At 46.2% G+C, this 12647-nt stretch overlaps 1 protein-coding gene across 1 annotated transcript in view; it reads right to left on the bottom strand.

The window, feature by feature from the left end:
* CUL2 (cullin 2) overlaps positions 1 to 12647 on the bottom strand; it is a 1882542-nt gene that overhangs the window by 444201 nt on the left and 1425694 nt on the right. The gene's annotated exons all lie outside the window — the stretch shown is intronic.

The raw sequence follows: 12647 nt of genomic DNA, 5'->3' as shown, positions 1-12647 counted from the left end.
GTTAACACACAATAACACAGCCTTATATTTATAAGGATCTACACTTTAAAAGTCCTGCCTGTGCTAGATAGGGCCTAGGGCATTTAGAGCCACAATTCTCAAACCAACCCTTTGCAGGAGGCTAGGAGTCTTTATAGTAGTCTGAACAGTGAACAAGTATTGGCAAAGCCAACATGCATTCTCAAAGTGTTTTAGAAGTCAAGAACAATAGAAGTAAAGTTCTTAGTAGGTTCCTTCCAATCCCACCATTTTAAGGAAGCCCAACTTCACCCACCATGGTCAGGTAAGCGAGAGGTGGAGGAAAGACTTTATGCATGTTAAACACTATGGAGTTGGGTCTTCATTCCATTGGATGGGATTTAGGGGTTGCTGGTGCAGAGGTCAGATTCAGGTCTGTCTAGTCCCCGGTTCCGTGGTCTGGCAAGTGCCCGGTTCCAAGGTCTTGCCAGATGGTTCCTGGCACTGGACAGCTGGACGATCTTGGCACACTGAAGAAAGGACAACCACGTTGTCGATGACCTCAGAGGACCTCCAGGACACGATGAGGGTGGAAATGAGTGGTGGCCCCTGTGATCAAAAGCCAGCAGTTGAACCTCATTGCAAAACTAAGAGGCTAGCCCTTCAAGGCCCCCCCCCTTTGTGCTGGGGAGCGGCAAATGCAATGGCAGGCTTCTTGTTTCTCAAGTCGAGAGTCTGCAGATTCCCAAACCGATCTCAGGACAACAACCAATACAGAGATGTAGGCCACAAGTAAGCTGGTCAGCCCACAGGATGATTCTGGCATGCTCTGAAGGCATCCAAGGGCTGGATCCTCAAGCGGGATGGGCAGGGGGTGTTGAGGTTGGTTGGTTCTCACTGCTCTAGGTCGCTCTACAGAAGTCTACCTAAGGGTTCATCTAGAGATAAGTAAAGGAGTAGGGCTTCTTCACTGGGCACAGTTGAAGAGAATGCTGGATGGCTGCAATGAGCTCCAGGCCTTCAGTGAGATGCTACCCTTCGAAGGGGTCTTGGTACCAACGACAATCTGAAAAAAAGCTGCAAGACTCATCATTTTATCATAGATTTGAGCTGGAGTCGCCCCAAGCCCACCAATGGTGAGGATATGCACCCTTCAAACTGGAAGGGACTGTCCAATCATGGACCGCTGTTAGGCGGAATTGCATGCAGTACCCTCTGAGACCACTACATACAATTAGGACTACAGGTGTAAGCAAAATCACCTTTGGTATAAGTCTGTACTACACAGTTTTGTGGTAGCGAGCTGAGCAGCCAGGCTTATCTCAAGAGGGAATGTGAGCAGTAAAGGAGGTTACACAGAGGTCTTACAATCACAGTGGTTCAAGTAGACACTTACACTCAGGGTTTCCTGGTAAAACACTTAATTTAGTACACAATCAATTTGAAAACATTCACTAGAAGGAGGCAACTTAATATTATACACTAACACACTTCAATATCAAACCAATACGTTTCTGAACAAATTAGGCTCCCCTGAAATAGGAGCAAAATGCTATTTCAGTTACTTTCAATGGGAGTAAGAAGGCACAAGTTTGCAGAATAGATCACAAATACTTTAAGCAGTGCAAATCGTTTTCGTTCACTGGAGGACTCGATTCAGTGCAATAGGCCTAGGCCAAAGTCAATGGACTAGTGTCGTGGATAGGTAAGAGCAGTTCTTGTAGTAAACAGTAAAGTCGTTGCCAAAGTTCTCAGAAGTAGTTTGTACGAAAAAGAATCATATGTTGGGTCACAAGCTGATAGGCCTGCAAGTTGGGAAAGTTCCACAAACTATCACCGCGAGAGAGGCGTTCCCTCAATCGGGTTGGCACAGTACCTTAATATGAAGCAAAAGATGCAGCTGAAGACGTTGGTTCCTGGCAGTTCCTGCAGATATCGCTGTTCCTGAGCCTCAGTCGTGGGGACAAGAGGGAGGACATTGGGGAACTCCTGCACTGCACGGGATCGTCGGAAAAAAACGCTGACAAAATGGAGTCACTTCAGTTCGAGTAGCTATCATCAAGCACACAAGCTGGTGTCCTTCCCCCTGGATAATCCTAACCAGCTGTGAGAATGGTATCCAGGTGGCTTACGAGTCGATTGGTCCCACCAACTCAAAGGAAGAAGTCGTCCTTGAAGGGGCTTCTCTGTCGAGATGAACTTGGCAATTCGGACCTGTAGCAGGGCTTCATCGGGCAAAGCAACGGTCCAGGAGTTGCAGCAGCCATCCTCTCCCAGCTCGTCTTCGCTTCTTTTGTTCCAGTGGTCGACTCTGCTTTCCAGTCCAGGAGACTGGCCTTTTAAACTGTTTTCTCCCATTCATTCCAGCCTAGCAGCCACTCACCAAGCAGGGTGGCTGTCCTTGCTGGACAGTCAGCCAGCCAAACACGCCAGAGAGCATTTGGTTCTCCTAGGAGACTAAGCACAGGGAGATTCGGGCACCTCCCTCACTTCCTGCCCACCCCAGACACTCAGGCACCAGAGGCGGTCTTCAGTCCTGAAGCCCGCCAAATACAAAGGGACCAAACCGGGTTTGGTGCGCAGAGACAAACACTAGAAGGACCTTTCCAAAAAGAAATGTCGAGAAAAGAAGACCGGGATCTGTTTAAACAAAGGGGCTTAAGGCGACATCTTGAAAAACACAGCTCCCGCGATTATTAGCTACCGTGTTCGCGGTTGGGAAAAATCATGGTAGTTAGTTGTAAAACCACTGCCACCAGCTATTTCAATAGAAAAGGGTGGCATTTGACTGCTAGATGAGTTTCTAGAAACAGGGGATGCTAGGTAACCCCTCCAGCAACTCTATAGGAAGATAGTGTGTGCTGGGTCTAGGAATTTAAAAAGACTAGTAAAGTCAATGTAACCTTACATTCTCTGGGAAACAGTAGTTTATCCCAGAGAAGGTATTTAAACCATTGGGAAGTCTAAAAAGACATTCCTGTGTCACTGCACTGAGGGTGCTGTGTAACACACATGAAAAGAGGCCTAAGGAGTTATCTTAAAACTCCATAATCAAAGAACACAAGTGTAAAACACACATCAAAATACATGAAAGAGTAGGGAAAAAGGCTTGCACTCTTTCCAGGTAAAAAAAAATCAAGTCCTCAAAATCCAGCAAAGTTGCTAGGTGTCTCTAAGGTGAAGGGAATTAGCACATTTTTGAGAATTCTCCCCAACAACTGCCTCCAGCCATCAAGCACACCTTAGCCAGGATGTGGATTGGGTCAAGACAGTGCTATGAGCTATGATAGGTTATTTAAAACGCGCTTAATACCCAGAGGTTTCTAAGAGCGGACCCAAGGATCGACCCTTGGTTTCTCCGTGTCGCCTTGCTTTCAAGGCGAGCACGTTGCCCCTGAGCTATACTCCCACAGTCCAAGCTCACAAATACAGCAGCAAACACCAATGCTGCTATTGCTTCGAGAGCTGAGGCTTTGTCTGGGAAAGGGCTTGCCTTTTATGGCAAATCTGTTCCTGAGAGGGCAGAAAGAATGGCAAAGTGCAAGTTGGTAAAAGGACAGGGCGAAAACACGTGGCACAAACATTTTAAAGTACATGGTACTCTCCAAAAGGGATGATGCGGTAAAATGCAAAAGAGCATGCAAAAATATTAAAAAACTGTCGAAAAATATCAGCAACTGCCAGTCCGTCTTGGACACATCATGCAAGTAACCATAGAGTTGCAAAAGACAAAGGACACAAAGTATCCATACTGCACTTCACTGCAAGAGGTTTTGCGAAGTGTCAAATAAACAAGGGATTACCCAATGGAGGACAGATCCCCCTGCACTGATAAACAAAGGACTGATCAGTGTCCGCAAATCTATTTTATTTATTATATTGTGCTACAGTTTATACAAACTTTTCACAGTCACTAAAGAAAATGTAATACAAAGTTTCCCTCAGCCAAGATAAGGAAAGGGAGAAAGAAGAAAGAGAGGAAAATGTCATGTATCCTATAAAATCAGACATTATGGCCCACTCTTGACTCAATCAAACACAGCTCCCTGACAGTAGAAGGAAAGTCCATTGACCATAGATTGGTAGGGGAAGAGTTTTTTTCCTGCTGCGTACCACCTGGGCAGGAGAAGTCACCCAGCCATATCGTAAGAGTACAAAGTGGCAGATCATCCACACATTCTAGGATAGTGGAACAAAAGACACCTCTTAGTTTCCGGAAGATTAGGTTATGGCATGTAAAATCTCCTGGATTTTCCTCCACATGATTGTCAAGTATATGACACATGCAGAGAGTAGGGCACCAGATCAAACAGTGTTAAGAGACTTGCATATTGTCAGGAGATGTTTTGCCATTTCAAGCATGTCATTCCCACATAGACGACATGCTCTGTCCACTCTCCAACGACCAGCCCATTTCCCCTCCAGGTCCCATGCTTAACAGCAAATAACGTAATTCTAAGATACTCCCAGATCAGCGCATTCCCAGTGAAGTTTTTCACATATTTGGGAGTGGAGCCTCTTGTTTCCAGATAGTGAATAAGGTCACCACCCTGTTCAGACAATGCCAAATTGACGGTTAGCTCTTCATTACTAAAGTCAAGGAGCAAACACTTCACCTGAGCCTTAAAGGTTGCATGGTCTGGTTCAGCTGTGACCTGAGGCATCCTGGGAAGCCAAGTCGCAGCAGTGGCCATGAGTATCGATATTCTGCTCTTAGGCATTTGTTGGGCTCTGGTCCTCAGTGCTTCCCAGATATGGGTCTGCAGCGATTTCTTAGGTGCTTCAGATAACTTCCGGTAAGTTGTGAGACAGCAAGATATTATTATCAGCAATAGGCAAGATGTTAAATTTGAGATACACCATCTCAATAGATGCCCCGTCAGGTAACCTCAGCAATTTCTTGAGTAGGGTCCGTACAAGTTTGCACACTTTTTTCAAGTGAGTCATAGCCATTATGGCTGCTTCGTATGTTATGACTGAGGAGATCTTTGCCTGATATAACTGTAAGACACTGGCTACTGAATAGCCCTCCCTTGATAGGCAAACGCTAGAATTTGACCCACAGTGGACAAAAGTGGAAGATCTCACTTGTACAAGATGCTCATGTCCCTGCAGTTTGTTGTCCAGGTTGATCCACCCAAGTACTTATAAATCGGCACCACATCGATCAGTGTCCCCTCACATTTCCAGAGGATTTTCTTGGAGATATTCCTGGTCGAATTAAAAAACATGATTTTGGTTGTATTCGTGTTAACTTTTAGAAAGTTGAGGTCGGCATAAAGTCCCTTTGGGGTTAAAGCTAGGATGATCAAATCATCAGCGTATCCAAGCCATTGTATGATAGCTGAGCCAAGTTTTGGTTATAATGTGGCTGAATCCTGGAGTGCGGGGCCAATGTCCCAGAGATACAAGTTACAGCTTTAAGGCCTATACAGATGTTTATCATGTGGTAATCCTCCCTTGCTGGCCCAATCTTATTTTCACTTGTGTCTGGTCATGAAGCAACACAATCATCTTTAGGAGGCCTTGAGGGATTCCCCAGCTTTGCAATTTGCTCCAGAGGCTCCCTCTGACTACAGTGTCGAAAGCAGTGCCAAAATCAACCGTAGCCAGATAGACCGGGATCTTTTGGATCTTCGAGGCTTGTTCCAGAATGGTCAGTAGCACCAAACAATTAATGGTGGTGTTAGATCTTTTCAGGAAAACCAGTTTGGCTAAAGGGTATGATATTATTTACTTCTGGCCAGTCTGAGTTCTTTCAGTAAAATACAAGCACAGATTTTAGATGCGATATCCAGCATTGCTAGTAATTTCCTGGATTCTCATGTTTCCCTTTTTCCAGACTGGGACGATGATAGTCTCGCTAGCTAGTTCAAATAGTTTGGGTAGTTTCGATGCTATGAAATAGCCCATGTTGTGTATGAACTCAGATGTAAGGATCATGTTCAACCAATGTACTGCAGATTACATCCGGGCCTGGGGCCCTAGAAGACTTGTTGGTGGTAATAAGCTTGCAGATTTCAGCCTAGTTTGTCAGATATCTCAGATATGGGTGGCAGAAAAGCTGCAGCAGATGTTATCCAATCCTTGGCCCCAAGCCTGAGCGCCATATGTTGTTCCCAGGCCAGTTCAGTGACCCCTTTAATGGCTCCAGAACCAGCTTTATGACCATTTATTATCGTCCAGAATATTTTTGTGTCCTGCATAAGAGAAGCATGGACCAAGGCCTTCCACCGAGTACATTCAGACAGATATTTGTGCCTCCTATACCATTTTGTATAGAGTTGTTTGGCGGCCTTGATCAAGGTGCAATGCTCCACTGAGCTCAAAGGAGCCTTGGCCAAGTTGCGAAACTCCTTCCGTAGGATTCTTTTCCTCTCTCTGATGAGACCGTCAAAACTCATGCAGGTGACCTGTGGAAGCGATGATTGCTGTTCTATGTATAGGTAAAGATTTGATCAAGGAACATTGCTTGATATTATGCATGCTCTGTTCACAATTTCTGATGACAAGGGTGTGCCAACTCAGGCGCTGTGGCAGCCTCAGAGCCAGGAGATCCACATTGCTTTGAAGTAATGTTGTTTGTGCAATCAACCGTGCCTTACCCAAAGTTCGATCTTTCCTAGAGATACAATTGAGACTTCAATCGATAGTAAGATTTCCAGCCTGGACAAAACCATAAGAGTGAAATTAGATGTTGAGACGGGCAATGAGAGGATAATGATCGCTCTCCTGCGTGGCAATGACACACATGTCATCGACCATCATACTGGTGTTAGCGGTAAACATATAGTCAATGGTACTACACACACCATTTCCTACACCTGTATGCTTGGAGGGGCAGTCAGATGGAACTGCTCCATTTACCATAGTAAAGCCAGCAGCAAATAGCAGGGATGCCCAGCTCCTGCCTCGTCAAAGAGTTTTGAGTTTGTTAGAATTGAGGCATTCAGAGGTCTCGTATTTCCAGCACTGTCCTTCCAATGCCGAGAATATAGGTATAGTTGCATTGAAGTCTCCACAAATCAGAATGGGAAAGAGCTATGAAATGTATTCTCCAACAGTTGAACTATTGCCAGCTGTATCCTTTTCATATGGTGGGGCATAGATGTTAATGACAATCAATGTTAGAAGGACATGCTGTTGAGGCGGAGCTCGGACAGTAACCTTGCCTATGAGCAAGTTATCCGATGAACACAGGATTTGTTTCACTCCAAGTGTGAGGCCTCGCTTCGGGCGGCCTCATGGACCTTGAACAGCAGGATGGTTTAGACAGTTCCAACCGTCAATTATCAGGGGATTAAATAGCCAAGTTTCTTGTAAGGCCACCACACTTAGTTGAGCAATGTTGTCCAGTAATCCATCACCATCTGACCAATGTGTGTTGCCTCGTGTGTTCCAGCTCATGAGAAGAAAGGGAGTGGGGTAGCCTTTGTTAGGTACTACACAATCTTTGCCGCTCCACCATGTTGGCTAGCCACTCCCAATGTCCCTCTTCTTTGTGTGGCACTGACTGGTTCAGATTACATTGGTTGGTAATTGATTGATTGGAAGATCGGCCAGCAGGTTCAGCAATTTTCTTTACTCCCATAGTAAATCTCGTATTGTTGCTGCTCAAAGAGGGTGGAGCCCTTCAAGGAATTCCCCTTGTTTCCTCATCTCTAGTGCCAGTACCGTCCCACTTTTTGTATGAGGTTTCAATAACTTTGCACTTATAGTCCAATTTGTGCAGTAGGGCATCATGCTCCATGATGTACAGTAGAGTAGAATCTGCTTGAAAGTGGACAATCGCTGAGGGAGGTTGTACGTCCTCCAGCATGTCCACTATTTTGTTGTCCCTACTTTTGATGAATCTCAGTGGAATGATAGTGTGTAGCAGCTCTAATAATCGACAATGATTAATGTAGAGACTAGCAGAACCATAAAATAGGCTAAATATTTTTAGAGCCTTTACTTTGGATGTGTCCTTACCAGGACTCGCATCCACCAAGTCAAGACTATTGTTGCAGCCAAGATTTGCTTGGGTAGCAGCATTGTGGGTGTTGGCTCCAACGCTGCCGATTGTTCTGATGGCCACAGATAACAGAATTGATTGCGTCCATGCCGACTCTCCCCGGGTGGGGGGGACGGTTGGCATTATCAAGGGCAGATGCTAGTGAAAGGGGCGGCTTACCCACCTTTTTGTTGGCTTGATGGCATCCAATCTGCTTAGGAGCCCGACCCTTACGGTCCTGGACACGTTCTTTGTTGAGTGTTCCCAGCTCCTGTGTATCACACTATCTCGGGTGGTGCGGTCATAACACAATTGTTAGGGTATGTAGTAGTCCTTACCACCAGGGCAATGGAGGGAACAAATGTATTACCCTCCTGCATCGACATGGAATTCTTTCCTACATGTGCATGAACAGAATTACTCATCCCCCAACCCCCATGTTCACCTTGGCCCTTAGCTCTGATGTTCACCCTCTTTTTTTTCCTAGGTAAGATCTTCGCACATGATTGCCTGTTTTGCACTTTTGTTCTTCTTCCTCATGTACCAGGCACCGGCATTGAAGTCCATCGCACTGGTTTCGTTTATGGTCTCCAAAACAGGAGGAGCTCCAGTAGAATCCGTGGTTGTAGTTGTACCGGTCAAAGTAATGATCCTGTTATCCAGGACCTCTAGCCGTGCAGCAATAGAATTTAGAGCTTCGGTGATGTCAGTCATCGCAATCTTTTGAGGTTCCATGGCGAGACTCAAATTTGTCCGTTTGGTGTACATGAACAACTGCTGAGTGCTCTGACCACAAAATGCAATATCATTGACACCAAACAATGCTTCCAATGTAGTGTTTTCTTTGGCAAAGTTGCCAGAGTTCTCAGAGATCGTATCGTCCGCTGCCAGAAAGAAGGATGTGAAGATGGCCGGCAGCGACAATGTGAGTAAAGTAGGGCTGGTTATGTTTCTGTCCAGATAATGAGTTAGGGCATTTGAATCAGATGCCAGATTAGGGTCACCATTGATTGATGCGTTGTTATGATGGAGTTCACTCTGTACAGTTGGTGCAGATGGAGGTTCCAAACAGGGGACTTCAGGGCTAGTTGATTAATTTGGATGGCACACTTGACCATTGTTCATATGTCCCAGAGGGCCATCGCTCAGATCCGGCATTTCTCTCTGAATTAAGGCCTTCACAACAGTTTCAATGAGTTTACTTCCAATACAAGGGAGCTGGGATCTTAGCTCATCAGTAGGTTCAATAAATTGGTCATCAGAGTCTACATGTGCCGGAGTTTCCGTTGCAGGATAAAAATCAGTAATTTTAGTGTTGTGCTTAGGACGAGTCAAAGGTTCCTCGATGGCTACATGCCACTACGGCAGCCACGCGACTGACTTATGTTGCAGGGAGGATTACCTATAGGCATACTTAAATCAATGCAGTCACAGACTCCTTCCATCACCCTCCATGTGGCGTAGGTATGTCTTCAAGCCTAGAGGGACTGTGGTGTAATATTTCCCCGTCTGAAATAGTCACAAGCAGGGTTGAGTCAGGGATCGAAGTGTTTGCCTTACGCATACCCACGACACGTTTGGCTCATGTCGCAGGAGCAGCAGTGGCGCTGCGCTTCGTTGTGTCATATCTAAAGCACCACAAGATTCCGAGTAATGTCAGAAGTTCTTACTGTTCTTTATCAAACATAGGATATATCGCAGTGCAGTTGAGCAATTCCCCTTGCAGCGTGATAATAGCAGGGTTGTTAGCAACATTACATGCACAGGTGCAGGCTTAATCGTAAATGCTGGGCCAGTTTAAGGTAAATGCGGTCACTCTCTGCCCTCATGCCCAAACACCAAAACACTCATCACGCTCCGGCAGGGAGAGTGAGTATTATGAGCAGAGTCCTCTTTTTCAGGCTGCAAGCAAGGGACATGGAAAAAGACTCCAGTTAGGTCACAGGTCCAGCGTGTCCCAGCAGCCACAGCCAAACCCAAAAGACTCAGCAGACTCAGGAAAATAATTTGAGCTTGGCAAGGTAAAGGAAGGGAAGCAAAAAGGCTTTACTTACCCACCAAACGTTAGGATAGGATCCAAACAGCAAAAGGCTGAAGGTTCCATAGATGACTATGAAGGAAAATAGCAAAGGGAAGTTCTTTCCTAACACTCTCCCCGAGACAAGGCACAGGGGGGGATCTAATACGCCCATGGACAGATTTCCTGGTCCAGTCGGTTATAAACCCTATACAGATAATCAGCATTGCCATGTTGCGGATCTGACCTATGCTCAATAGTGACAGCAAAGCTTAAAGGCTTATGGAACACATGAGCTATTTAGGATTCTCACGCTTGAAGCTCATCAGCCGCATTAAGGGATTATGGTCAGGCTGAACGCTGAAGATGTTAGTCTCAGCTTCTGAATGGTCCACACAACGGCAAAACACTTATTTTCCATAGTGGCCCACCTCAATTCTCTGCCTTTAGGCTGGCGACTGATGAAGCACATAGGCTGTTCCCTGCCGATAAGCTAGCTGTGAGAGGACCGCTCATATTAGTGTCAGAGGCATCGTCTGTACTATAAAGAGCCTTAGATAGTTAGGGGCCTGACACAAATAAGCCTTTAAGCCCTGAAAGGCCTTCTCGCACTCCTTCGATGGAGACATTAGTTACTGTAATGTTCTTTCTATGGATTCTTCTCCTACAGATTCCTCCTCAGATAGATATCCAACCCAGCGACAGCTGCACGAAAAACTTTTCAACACCTCGACTCGGCAAACGATCCGTCTTGCCTCGATGCGCCGGTCGTCGGCTCCGGACGGGACGTTGGCCGTCGTGCATATACTGCATCACTATGCCCCTGCACCTCAGTTCCCCAACTCCCTCTCCACCGCCTCCCCGAGCTCAGCTGCTGCATATGAAGATCAAATGATCAAACTCAAAAGGAAAAAATTAAAACCTAACCGGGTTTTTTAATTAAAAAAAACAACAAAAAAACACTAATGAACGGGACCGCAAAAAGAATGCGGGACACACCCACAAAGTCAACGGTAGCCCTCAAAACAACAGCTGATTTCTTTCTCCCAATAGAGAAGCTAGTCATTAACTGCAGACACTTTCATAGCGGGGTTGGATGGGAGGGTGATGAGAAATGTGCGTCAGAAGAATCCATAGAAAGAACATTGCGGAAAGTAATTTCTCCTTCAATGGATTGCCTTTCCCCCGCAGATTCCTCATCAGAAAGACTCCCCAAGCAGTATGTGTGAAGGAGGCGGGATGAAAGTCTCTATACAAGAAAACTTTGTAGAACCGCTCTCCCAAAATGACCGTCAGCTTCACAGACTACATCAAAGCAGTAGTGTGGTGATGGTATGCAGTGAGGACCAAGTTGCTGCTCGGCTGATGTCCCTCACTGGCACACCCATTTTTAGAGCCAAAGAGGCAGCCAACCCTCTAGTAGAGTGGGCTCTGATGCCAGAGGTAACTCCTTCCCTCCATTGAGGTAGCATTCTGAAATGCAGAGTGTGATCCACGTAGAGACGGTTTGCTTGGTGACAGCCAAACCCGTTTTCGCCATCGAGAAGGCTACAAACAGCTGGTCAGCTTTCCTAAACTCTGCCATTCTCACAACATAAAAGCTAAGCGCCCTCTTAGGGTCTAGCCTATGGAACCGCTCCTCCTGCTTGGAAGTGTGCAGTAGCTAGTAGAAAACTAGGTCAATAGCCTGGGACAGATGAAACTCTCAGACCACTTTAGGTAGAAACCTCGGCCGTACCACAAGGTAAGTTTTCTCCCTGAAAAAACAGAGAAACAGCAACTTGCATGATAATGGCCTGCAGCTCAATTACCAGCCTGGTCAACGTAATGGCTACTAAGAACGCAGTCTTTAAAGTGAGCAAGAGTGCAAAGGGAGTCGCCGCGGGGAAGGTGAGAACCAAATAAAAGGTCCAAGTCTGAAACAACAAAGGGAACAGGCGGAAACCTATTCACAAAGCCCTTCTGGAAATGGGCCATAACCAAGATCGTAATGAAAGTCCCTTAATCCGGAGACCTCTTTAACACAGACAAAGCCGCCAATTATCTTTTGACTGTGGCAACCTGAAGGCCTGAAGTGGCCATTGACATAAGGAACTCCATCGCTGTAGTGGTGGGGCAAGAGATCAGGTCGATCTCACGTTCTCTGCACCACGCCAGGAATTTTCTCCACCTGCACGCATACAGTGATCTTGTTGACAGTCTATGTGCAGCCAGCAGCACCTCAAGTACCTCCTCCAAGAGGTCCCAGTCATCATACCTCATCCTCTCAAGAGCTACGCATGTAGCTTGACCAATTCTGGGTTCTGGTGGAGATCAAGAACGCTCTGATGAATTGGAACCTTTGTGCTGGTGTCGTATGGGACTTCTGTAAGTTCAGGGAGAAGCCCAGCCTGTGGTGTAGCGAGCAGGTGTCCTTGAGATGTGACAAGTGCTCCGTCAACTTCCCTGGGATCAGCCAATCGACCAGGTATGGGAACACATGGATGTCGGATCGCCTGAGGGGAGTCGCGACTAACCCCATGAACTTGGTGAAGACCGTCAGGGAAAGGTCAATCCAAAGGGGAGCACCTTGAACTGGTAGTGCTTGTCCACTATGCACAATCTCCTGTGCTTTTGGTGGATCAACACATGGAAATATGCGTCCTGAGATATATAAACACCAGCCGATCCTGAATTCTG

This window comes from Ambystoma mexicanum, chromosome 2q (assembly GCF_040938575.1).
Source record: "Ambystoma mexicanum isolate Mex_15411 chromosome 2q, UKY_AmexF1_1, whole genome shotgun sequence".
Classification (NCBI taxonomy): domain Eukaryota; kingdom Metazoa; phylum Chordata; class Amphibia; order Caudata; family Ambystomatidae; genus Ambystoma; species Ambystoma mexicanum.
Note: the sequence above shows the minus strand (reverse complement) of the source record. Positions and strands in the feature narration are given on the sequence as shown.